The 12,920-nt window shown below is 39.8% G+C and overlaps 1 protein-coding gene across 1 annotated transcript in view; it reads right to left on the reverse strand.

Moving 5' to 3' along the window:
• The window catches only part of LOC122664800 (exocyst complex component SEC6), a 94,664-nt gene that overhangs the window by 66,025 nt on the left and 15,719 nt on the right, over positions 1 to 12,920 (reverse strand). The window lies entirely within an intron of this gene.

Below are 12,920 nucleotides of genomic sequence, written 5' to 3' on the forward strand. Positions count from 1 at the left end.
CAGTGTGGTGTCACCCCACTAGATTCATTGTCGTTTGGGTCATGCTTCGTTGGAGAGTTTGAAGCTTCTTGATGGTCGTTATCGGTCAATTTCTAGTTTTAATTGTGAGTCATGTCAGTTTGGGAAACTCCACCGTGCGAGTTATCCTCCTAGAGTCAATAAACGGTCTGACCAACCACTTTCTTTAGTTCATTCAAATGTTTGGGGACCACGTCCTGTCATGTCCACTTTGGATTTTCGTTACTTTGTAACTTTTGTGGATGATTATTCCAGGGTTAACTCGATCTACTTAATGAAATAGCGTTCTGAGTTATTTTCTATCTTCTGTGCATTTGTGAATGAAGTAAATAATCAATTTTCACACCCTTTGCGTGTTCTTCGTAGTGATAATGCTAAGGAATATTTTTCTGCTCCTTTTGCTGAATTTATGACTCAGCGTGGTATTATTCATCAGTCCTCTTGCGCTTACACCCCACAGCAAAATGGTGCGGCCGAGAAGAAAAATAGACATTTGATGGAAGTTACACGTTGTTTATTGTTTGAAATGAAGGTAGCTAAATCCTTTTGGGCTGATGCTGTTTTAACCTCGTGTTATCTCATTAATCGTACGCCTTCTTCAGTTTTACGTGGTGGTATTCCTTTTTCTTTGTTGTTTCCTTCTGCACTACTGTTTGTTTTACCACCCCGTGTGTTTGGTAGTGTTTGCTTCATTCATGATCATCGTCCTGGTGTTTCCAAGTTGGATCCCAAGGCTCTCAAGTGCATGTTTATTGGTTACTCTCGCACTCAAAAGGGTTATCATTGTTATTCTTTTGACTTGCGAAAATATTTTGTTACCCCTGATGTTTCTTTCTTTGAGTCTACACCGTTTGTTCATTCTTCTAGTACTTTGTCTGACTTGGATGATGATATTCCTGTTACTGTTGTTGGGTCTACTGTTCACCATGCTCCGCAGGCTGCCTCATTACCGGCACCTCAACCTAGTGTGTATAAACGTCACCAATGGAAAGTATGTGCTTGGACCCCTGCTACATCGACTTCTACACCATCTCCTCCTTTGCCGACAGATCCTGCAATAGGTAATGATCCTCCTCCTTTAGAACCTTCTTCTGATCTTGATGTTCCTATTGCTCGTCGTAAAGGGGTTAGGGCTTGTACCCAACACCCCATTTCTAACTTTGTTTCCAATGATGGTTTGTCTTCCACTTTTCATTCTTGTTTATATACTGTTGAGAACCATCCTGTTCCTAAGTTTGTCGCAGAGGCATTGTCTAGTCCAGGTTGGAGGGCTGCTATGGATGAGGAATTATTGGCATTGGAAGAAAATCAAACTTGGGATCTTGTTCCCTTACCTTCAGGGAAGACTACTATCGGTTGTCGTTGGGTGTATGTGGTGAAGGTGAACCCGGATGGGTCATTGGCTCGCTTGAAAGCACGCCTAGTTGCCAAGAATTATGCCCAAGTATATGGTGTGGATTACTTGGATACTTTTTCTCCTGTGGCAAAACTTACATCTGTTCGTATTTTGATCTTTCTTGCTGCCACTTACCATTGGCCCCTATATCAGCTTGATGTCAAGAATGCATTCTTGCATGGTGATTTGCATGAAGAATTTTATATGGAGCAACCTCCTGGGTTTGTTGCTCAAGGGGAGTCTGGCTTGGTGTGTAAATTGAAGAAGTCTCCATATGGGCTGAAACAGTCCCCTAGAGCTTGGTTCAGCAGGTTCACTGAAGTTGTGTTAGAGTTTGGGCTGACACGGTGTGATAGTGATCATTCTGTATTTTTACGCTGTTCTGAGGTTGGAAAATTGTTTCTTATGGTTTATGTTGATATAGTGATTACAGGACATGATGTTTCTGGAATTGATGATTTGAAGACACACTTGCAGCAGAAATTTCAGACCAAGGACCTGGGAAGGTTAAAATATTTTTGGGTGTGGAAGTTGTTCAATCAAAGAAAGGGATTTCGCTCTCACAGCGGAAATATGTTCTTGATCTTCTGTCAGAAACAGGAATGCTAGGTTCTAAACCTCTAGATACTCCTATGGATCCTAATTTAAAACTTGTTGCAAAGGATGGTGAGGTCTTAGGTGATCCAGAGAAGTACCGGAGGCTTGTTGGAAAATTGAACTATCTCACAGTGACTAGGCCTGATATAGCTTTTCCTGTTAGTGTGGTGAGCCAGTTTTTGTCTGCTCCTCGGACGTCTCATTGGGAGGCTGTTATGCATATCTTACGCTATCTTAAAAAGGCTCCTGGACGTGGTCTTCCCTACAGTGATCATGGTCATGGGCGGATAGTAGGTTTTTCAGATGCTAACTGAGCTGGATCTCCAGTTGATAGGCGATCCACTACAGGTTACTGTGTATTTGTTGGTGGAAATTTGGTGTCCTAAAAGAGTAAGAAACAGACAGTTGCTGCTCGCTCCAGTGTAGAGTCAGAATGCAGAGCTATGGCACATGTTACCTATGAGTTGATGTGGGTAAAACAATTAGCGACTAAACTTGGCTTTGTTGATGGTGCTCCAATGAAACTGTGGTGTGATTATCAAGCTACTGTCCATATTGCTTCAAATCCGGTGTTTCATGAAAGGACGAAACACATTGAGGTTGACTGTCATTTCGTTCGAGAAAAGTTACAACAAGGTTTAATTTCTCCTGGCCATGTCCGTACAGGAGAACAACTTGCAGATGTGTTCACAAAGTCTTTGGGAAGTGCAAGAGTGGATTATATTTGTAACAAGCTGGGCATGATTGACATCTATGCTCCAGCTTGAGGCAGAGTGTTATTGTGAGCTTGGTATTAGCGCAAGGAGCTAATACCGAGAGAGGAGTGAGGAGGGTAGATTGGTACTTTAAGTTGTTTAAGTTATTTCTTTTATTGTTATTTGTTTCCTGTTTTGCCCTTAAGTGAATATATATATTTGAGGTTTATAGGAGAGTTACACATATCGTGTGACTCCCCAAAGTTACATATTCTCTTCTCCTCTTCTCTCTCTCGGTTTCTCTTCTTCTTCTTCTTCTTTTTCTCCATTAATTCACACAAACCAAGGATCTGTCTAACCAGTACCAAGTAAAGAAAAGAGAGAGAGAGATTGAGGGAGAAGAAGAGAAGGGCAGCCAACTATGTTAGCTCTCAGTAACGTGAGAGTAGTCTCTTCTCCCTTTGTCTTATTTATAATAAAATCAAGAGAAAGTTACATTAGAAAAGGAAACTAACTCCTTGTAAGCCAAGGAGAGAAAATAGGAAGCTAATCTAATAAGGAAACGAGAGAATCTAACCTAGAGTAGGAAACATAGCAAAGAAATAGAAACTAGACTATGTAATCACGATAGGGACAAACCCCCTACTCGTGATACATTTCTTAACACTCCCCCTCAAGCTAGAGTATACATATATCAAAAGCTTCAGCTTGGAATAACAAGAACATAGATTAAAAGCCACATCAATCTTTAACAGCAGTTGTAGACGCCAATGAACACAGGGAGAACTTCATTCAGGTAGCAGCATCAACTCAAGTACATCAACCGTCAACAATTTCAGTAGATAATAATCTTCGTGTCGAAGAAGTCCAAGCAGCAATGAGTAACAAAATAAGTGGCAGCGACCGTAGCAGCAACATCAACAACAAGAGTGTTTTGGCTTACACTCAAACCACGTGGTTTTCATAGGAGGCTCACCATATAAACCTCAATATCAAAAAACCTCAAAAGGGCACAAAACCCCACACAAGGGTCACAAGGCCAGAAAGCCTTAATATCAAAACCCACAATTGTAGCATAAGGTAGCTACAGCCCAGACAACATCAGGTTGTTGTAGACCAAATAAATATGAATTGTTGTTGATTACCATCTTCATAGATAAAATTGTTGCTAAGGACACGGACAAATAAATGAACAATAGCAATCTTCAAATATAAATAATCTTAAGTTGATGACTTGAGCAGATAATATTAATAATCTTCAATCTGCCTCTCACGTGTAGCATTACACGTGGACAAATAATGACCACCAATATCAGTATCTCAAAGGATGAACATCACAAAAAAAAACAATAATCAAGAATAGCTGCAAATAACCGCCATTAAAAAAAAAATCTCCAATCTCCCCCCCTCAAGGTAGTAAATAAAATCCCAACAATAATTTCCAATCTCCTCTTCACAGTAGCAAGTAATCTCTATTGAAGTATCAAGGGTGAAAAAAAAAATGCGAATTCCAAATGATGCGATTCAGGGCCCACCAAAGAAATGAAATTTGCAAATATTCAATCCCAATGGTAATTCTGTAAATAATTAATGCAATCCCCAACAAATGCAAAAACCGGATCAAAATACCCAATTGGCTTCGGTGTGGACCCACCCAACTACACAAAATAGGCAATAATAAGGGTTAATGGGAGAATTGTAATTATCTCAATGTGAAAAGTGTAAACTAATGAAGAAAAAGGAAGAAGACGAAGAAGAAGAGAAGCCGAGAGAGAAGAGAATCTGCAGAATTGGGAGAGTTAAAGGGTAAAACAGTAAACACCTCAATAAATAAAAGAAACAACCTAATAACTAATAGACTAATATACCCTCCTCACTGTGCTCTCGGTATTAGCTCTATGTGCTAATACCAAGATCACGATAACACTCCCCCTCAAGCTGGAGCATAGATGTCAATCATGCCCAGCTTGTTACAACTATAATCCACTCTTGCACTTCCCAATGACTTTGTGAACACGTCTGCGAGTTGTGCTCCTGTATGGATATGGCCTGGAGAAATTAAACCTTGTTGTAGCTTTTCTCGAATGAAATGACAGTCAACCTCAATGTGTTTCGTCCTCTCATGAAACACCGGATTTGAAGCAATATGGACAGCAGCTTGATTATCACACCACAGTTTCATTGGAGCACCATCAACAAAGCCAAGTTCAGTCATTAATTGCTTTACCCACATCAACTCATAGGTAACATGTGCCATAGCCCTATATTTTGACTCTGCACTGGAGCGGGCAACAACTGTCTGTTTCTTACTCTTCCAGGACACCAAATTTCCACCAACAAATACACAGTAACCTGTAGTAGATCGTCTATCAACTGCAGATCCTGCCCAGTCAGCATCTGAAAAACCTACTATCCGCCCATGACCATGATCACTGTAGAGAAGACCGCGTCCAGGAGCCTTTTTAAGATAGCGTAAAATATGCACAACAGCCTCCCAATGAGATGTCTGACGAGCAGACAAAAACTGACTCACCACACTAATCGGAAAAGCTATATCAAGCCTAGTCACAGTGAGATAGTTCAATTTTCCAACAAGCCTCCGATACTTTTCTGGATCACCTAAAATCTCACCATCCTCTGCAACAAGTTTTAAATTAGGATCCATAGGAGTATCTAGAGGTTTAGAACCTAGCATTCCTGTTTCTGACAAAAAATCAAGAACATATTTCCGCTGTGAGAGCGAGATCCCTTTCTTTGACTGAGCAACTTCCACACCCAAAAAATATTTCAGCCTTCCCAAGTCCTTTGTCTGAAATTTCTGCTGCAAGTGTACCTTCAAACCATCAATTCCAGAAACATCATCTCCTGTGATGACTATATCATCAACATAAACCACAAGAAACAATTTTCCACCTTCAGAATAGTAGAAAAATACAGAATGATCACTATCACACCGTGTCAGCCCAAACTCTAACACAACTTTAGTAAACCTGCCGAACCACGCTCTAGGGGACTGTTTCAGCCCATAGAGAGATTTCTTCAATTTACACACCAAGCCAGACTCCCCCTGAGCAACAAACCCAGGAGGTTGCTTCATATAAACTTCTTCATGCAAATCACCATGCAACAATGCATTCTTGATATCAAGCTGATATAAGGGCCAATGTTAAGTAGCAGCAAGAGATATCAAAATACGAACAGAAGTAAGTTTTGCCACGGGAGAAAAGGTATCCAAGTAATCCACACCATATACTTGGGCATACCCCATGGCAACCAGACGGGCTTTCAAGTGAGCCAAGGACCCATCAGGGTGCACCTTCACCACATACACCCAGCGACAACCAATAGCAGTCTTCCCTGAAGGTAAAGGAACAAGATCCCAAGTCTGATTTTCTTCCAATGCCGATAATTCCTCACCCATAGCAGCCCTCCAACAAGGACTAGACAATGCCTCTGTGACAGACTTAGGAACAGGATGGTTCTAAACAGTATGTAAACAAGAATGAAATGTGGAAGACAAACCATCATAGGAAACAAAGTTAGAAATGGGGTGTTGGGTACAGGCCCTAACCCCCTTACGACGAGTAATAGGAATATCAAGATCAGAAGAAGGTTCCAAAGGAGGAGGATCATTACCTATCACAGGATCTACCGGCAAAGTAGGAGATGGCATAGAAGTCGATGTAGCAGGGGTTCAAGGACATACTTTCCATTGGTGACGTTGAAACACACTACGTTGAGGTGCCGGTAATGAGGCAGCCTGCGGAGCATGGTGAACAGTAGACCGAACAACAGTAACAGGAATATCATCATCCAAGTCAGACACAGTACTAGAAGAATGAACAAACGGTGTAGACTCAAAGAAAGATACATCAGCTGTAACAAAATATTTTCGCAAGTCAAAAGAATAACAACGATAACCCTTTTAAGTGCGAGAATAACCAACAAACATGCACTTGAGAGCCTTGGGATCCAACTTGGAAACACCTGGACGATGATCACGAATAAAGCAAACACTACCAAACACACGTGGTGGCAAAACAAACAGTGGCGCAGAAGGAAACGACAAAGAAAAAGGAATACCACCACGTAAAACCGAAGAAAGCATACGATTAATGAGATAACACGAGGTTAAAACAGCATCTGCCCAAAAGGATTTAGCCACTTTCATCTCAAACAAGAGACAACGGGTAACCTCCATCAAATGTCTATTTTTCCTCTCAGCCACACCATTTTACTGGGGGGTGTAGGCACAAGAGGACTGATGAATAATACCACGCTGAGTCATAAAATCAGCAAAAGGAGCTGAAAAATATTCCTTAGCATTATCACTACGAAGAACACGCAAAGAGTGTGAAAACTGATTATTCACTTCATTCACAAATGCACAGAATATAGAAAATAACTCAGAACGATTTTTCATTAAATAGATCCAGGTAACCCTGGAATAATCATCAACAAAAGTTACAAAGTAACGAAAACCCAAAGTGGAAATGACAGGACATGGTCCCCAAACATCGGAATGAACTAAAGACAGTGGTTGGTCAGACCATTTATTGACTCTAGGTGGATAACTCGCACGGTGGAGTTTCCTAAACTGACACGACTCACAATTAAAACTAAAAATTGACCGAAAACGACCATCAAGAAGCTTCAAACTCTCCAATGAAGGATGACCCAAACGACAATGAATCTGGTGGGGTGACGCCACACCGGTACACGCCATAGATGAAGTGTCCTCAAGTATGTAAAGTCTCCCTGATGCACGACCTCTACCAATCATCCTCTTCGACAAAAGATCTTGAAATACACAAGAGTCAGAAGAAAAGGTTACAGAATAGTCATGGGTTTTAATAAACCGACTAACAAAGAAAAGGTTAAAAGGAAATCAGGAACATAAAGAACAGAAGACAAAGAAAGTGAAGGTGTAATATGGACAGTACCGGTACCAGAACCAGCCACCTTAGCCAAGGAACCATTAGCTAAAGTGACACTCGAAGAGGATTGCTAAAAAGAAGAAAGTATACCTGAAACGCCAATCATGTGCTCGGAGGCCCCTGAATCAATGATCCAGGGATGAGGAGAGACAGTCGAAAGGCATGAAGTGGCATTACCTGTCTAAACAAAGGTCGCAGTTGGAGGCTGGGCTAGTTGAGACATCTGAAACTGTGTATAACGGGCATATTCATCATCAGACATCTTCACAGTCTTACCCTCAGGCTGTGGAGAAACAGGAGAATCAGCTGTAGCAAAATTGGCAAACTGTTGCTAAGTTGGTTTGGCATGAAGTTTCCAATAGAAACGTTGGATATGTCCTGGACGACCACAATGATGACAAGTGCACACGAATCCACCAGAAACATCAGAGGTACCCTGAGTACCCAAGGTAGGTGCCTTACCAGAAACACCAGCCCCACCACCACGACCACGGCCACCACCACCACCAGAATTGACATTACCACCACTACCAGCCCCATTGTTGGGCACATGGTTGGATGGAAAAGAAGCCAAGGCTGATGTATCACCATCAGTAGTGTGTTCCCGAGAAACACAAAGAACCCTGGAAAAGGTTTCAGACAAAGTGGTGACCTTGTCACCACCAAAAATTTGGGAGCGAACAGAGTCAAATTCCTTCCCAAGACCTCCCAAAAAACCCATAACAGCCAGTTGTTCCCGCTGGTTCTGCATCTGTTCCACATTGGCAGTGATGGGAAGTAATGAATTAAGCTCTTCATACATTCTCTTAAAATCAGCAAAGTACTGGGTCAAAGTACGGCCCTTCCTATCAACCTTGTAGAACTCTTGGGACAAGTCATAAATGCGGGAAAGATTGTTTTGTCCAGAATACAAAACATTAAGATACTCCCACAACTCCTTCACTGTGTCAATGTGTGTCACCAAGTCCACAATTTGGTGATCCATAGAATTCAGCATCTGTCCCAAGATTCGAGCATCAACTGTCTCCCACGAAGGGTCATTCTCAGGCTTAGTGTCGAAGAGGTGTTTGTGCTGATCACGACCAATTAACACTAGCCGAACAATTTTCTTCCACTACAAAAAATTGGTAACCCCTTCCAACTTCTTCTCGGTAATACGATTGGAAGAGGAAGAAAAAATCTCTCTGGTTACTGACTTTGAACCTTCAACAGATTTCAACTCATCACCCATGATCTACTTGATGAAGTGAAGACAAAATACAATGAAGAATGCTGAAAACAGGGACAGAAATTGATAAAGACTAAAGAACCTTGATAGAAGTCAATAGAGGCAACAATCAATTCCCTCAGATAAAACCCTGACAAAATCCGATACAGAAAGTGGAGGCAGCAATCCATCTCCTTAACCAAAACACTGACAAAATCGTCACTTCATCGGAAAAAAAAAAAACCTTCAAATATTCCTCAAACAAAAAGAGAGACCTAGTTCTTAATTCATAGCATAAACTAGTCTCTACACAAATCCAAAAAACAGCATAGGGTGCTGCACCCCTTCAAACGAAAAATAGAAGAAACCGCAAGTGCTTCAAGTCTTCAAAAAATATTTATAACTTCAATCGAATGTTGTAGATAAGGGAAGCAGTGATCCATGAAATCTGTACAGTCCTTACAGCTCTGATACCATGTAAACTAATGAAGAAAAAGGAAGAAGAAGAAGAAGAGAAGCCGAGAGAGAAGAGGAGAAGAGAATCTGCAGAATTGGGAGAGTTCCACGATATGTGTTACTCTCCTCTAAACCTTCATTATGTAAACACTTAAAGGGTAAAACAGTAAACACCTAAATAAATAAAAGAAACAACCTAATAACTAATAGACTAATATACCCTCCTCATTGTGCTCTCGGTATTAGCTCTCTGCACGAATACCAAGATCACAATAACAAAAAGGAAAGGGCATGGCTGTACTTAGCCGAAATCCAAGTAAAGCACAAGTAGGGCTAAGGGTAAAAGTGGAAGATAGGATAAAATATGGATATTATGGGATAAGGGAAGATGATAAGGGTATAAAAGGGAACTCAACGAATAAAAGAAAGTAACTAATGCATGATAGACTCGTGGGACATTAGTGATATAATGGTAAAGATGGGGTTAATTCTGGATTCCAAAATAATTAAAAAAAAAAAAAGGAATTAAAACAACAATCGTGAGGTTTCTTCAACCTCGCGTTGAACAGACTATGACGGAAGAACCAGGATAAAGAAAAATGAAGAAGCAGAATTTTTTTTTTGCTTTTTAAGCAAATTGAAAGCATGAAGAAGCAGCAAGGGGAGAACTCCATCAAACCTTCGAACCATGAGGCGGAGAACCAAGCGCAAGCAAGGAATCGATTGCAAATAGTAGCAGCCATACCAAAATCGAAAGTATTTTTAGTAATTGATAGAAAAATTCAGATAATTAGCAACAATCAACCACAAAGGCAGCGTGGGGAAAATACTTCCCTCCCTCCATAAATGTTTTGATGATAACAAACGAGTTGGCACAAGCCATTGTGTTCTATTATGTCAACAGGTTTGATGGAATAACAAAGAAGAACAAGTCAAGGCATAAAACAAAAGGAAGCTCAAGACAAAGCCTGGAGAGACCAAGACTTTGAAGAATTTCCAAGATACTCAAGTAAAGTAGATCTTGAAGAAAAGATTATTTGAAAATTGAAGAACATCACTTGAAGAAATAAAGTTGAAGACTTAAATGAAGATGCTCGTATGCACGTACACACACTTGCATAATCGTAATTGTAATTGCATACATATAAATGAAATTGCATTTACATCATATAGAGACTTTAGGAAGGTACTTAAAGACCCTAGAAGTTCTTAGCATTCGTTGGGAAAATACTGGACCAAAGACCGTCAAAGATAGACTGGCAAAATGCCCTAAAAACCCAAACTGTCGGGCAACCGGTCGACCGGCTGCAGAGCCAAATCGACCGCTGGCAACAGTGAGCAACCAGTTTTAATCGGTTCCCTCAAACGGTCGCTCAACGCCTGCCGGTCGCACAACCGGTCGACCGGCTATCAACCGCTTGGACAAGTAATGTCCCAACAGCTCTATTTTCCCCAACGGCTATATTTAGCGGTCGACTGGTTGAGCTAAAAACTAGCCATTTTATAGCCGTTAAGAATAATTTTGAAACATGATTTTTGAGCATTAAATGATGCCTATAAATACCAAACGTGTCAGTTGACCATCACTACAATCCAAAAGATTATTTTATTGTGAGGTGAAAAAATGTCAATTCAAACTCTTAGTGTTATTATTTCAAGTCAAGACGAAAGCTTAGTTACTCAAGCTTGACATCATCATTCAAGGCCTTGTCTTCTTCTAGTTTAAAGCTTAAAGGTCAAGCATCTTCATACTATTCATTGCATATTCACAATTACATTACGAGAAATAAGTTGGAACACTTCTTGCTTAGATAACGTTTCTTTTCAATCTCTCTTGTTAATTAATTTCCCTCTTTTGGTAATGAAATTTTTTATTCACCCCAAAAAAAAAAAAAAAAAATTCTTACTCTTGAGTCGGGTTGACTCTAGACGAGAAAGGTGTGCTTACATTTTCCTAGACTGTACTTAGATTTTATAAGGGATTCTCTTATCCTTAAAAGATTGTGAGATTCTCTTATCTTTAAAAGATTGTAGGATCCTCTTATCCTGGTAAAAAGATTTGTAAAAGTGTTTTTCCCACCTATTGTACTGAAAGGGAAAAGATTAGTGGAATTCTCTCAAGGTTGAGAGGAGTGGATATAAACTCAAGGTTGAATCGAACCACTATAAATGCTTGTGTCTCTCTTGTTTTAATTTACTTTATATTACACTGTCTTGGAACTCTAGTATAATAAAATTCCACTAAGGTAACCTATTCACCCCCCTCTAGGTTATCCAACAGGCAGCATATCTATAATAGAAAATCCGATAGTTGAAAAACATAGCAGCAAATCCACAGTATTCAAAATGTCAATCGATCAAACCCCATCGTGGCAGTATATCAATCAGCAGCAATCGATTATAAATCAGCTACTAGTCGTAGCAGGGAACACGATAGTAGTAGAAATTTCTCAGCAATAATTGAATCAATAGCCGGTATGATACCATACCATACTTCAGATTTTATTAAAACCCATACGAAACCCAAGTTCCTCCTCTTTCTTCTATTAACTAGGGTTTTCTTCTTTAAACCAGAAAATTAAAATGACTCTCAAAATGGAAATTATGGAAGAGAATCAGGTACTAGTTACCGCTCTGATACCATGTAACAAACTAAGGATCTGTCTAACCGGTACCAAGTAAAGAGAAGAGAGAGAGAGAGAGAGATTAAGGGAGAAGAAGAGAAGGGCAGCCGACTATGTTAGCTCTCAGTAACGAGAGAGTAGTCTCTTCTCCCTTTGTCTTATTTATAATAAAATCAAGAGAAAGTTACATTAGAAAAGGAAACTAACTCCTTGTCAGCCGAGGAGAGAAAATAGGAAGCTAATCTAATAAGAAAACATGAGAATCTAATCTAGAATAGGAAACATAGCAAAGAAATAGCAACTAGACTATGTAATCACGATAGGGACAAACCCCCCACTTGTGATACATATCTTAACAGGTATGTAAAAAAATATTTTCATTTTGAGCGATTTTGACAGCATTCGTGCACACCAAATAAGGTTTGACACTTTGACCGATACATAACTCCTTCCCATACATAACTCCTTCCCATACAATATCTACATCAAAAAAAACAAAGCCTAATTCTTACCATCACAAAAACCTAACTGAATTTCAAAAACTTCAAATTTATATTTGTGGCCTAATATTAAGAATTCATATCCACAATATGTTTCCAAAGTGTATGGAGTCAGATTTCCCTTCTTCACTCTTCGACACACTAAACAAAAAAATTCCTAATTCAAGAATTAATGGCGCAAGATCTGACAAAGGAATGGGAAAAAAGCGTAAGTTAATCACATGAAGCACAGCAAGAATAATGCTAGATAAACAACAGAGAAAAACTAGTTCCAGCACAAATGTCAAGAGTAAAACCCTGAGAAAACCTTCTAAAGGGATTTCCAAGATTGTTTAAAAAATTTACACCAACAAGCATAAAGTAAATCTTCATTCACTTGAACAGATCTCCACTTTAATATTCTCATGAGTTGCAAAAGCCACATTAACCAAAGCAAATACCCATCACAGGTTTTTTTAAACCAAACTTGGAAGGCCCAGCAAAAAATAAA

This window comes from Telopea speciosissima, chromosome 6, assembly GCF_018873765.1.
Source record: "Telopea speciosissima isolate NSW1024214 ecotype Mountain lineage chromosome 6, Tspe_v1, whole genome shotgun sequence".
NCBI classification, from domain to species: Eukaryota; Viridiplantae; Streptophyta; class Magnoliopsida; order Proteales; family Proteaceae; genus Telopea; species Telopea speciosissima.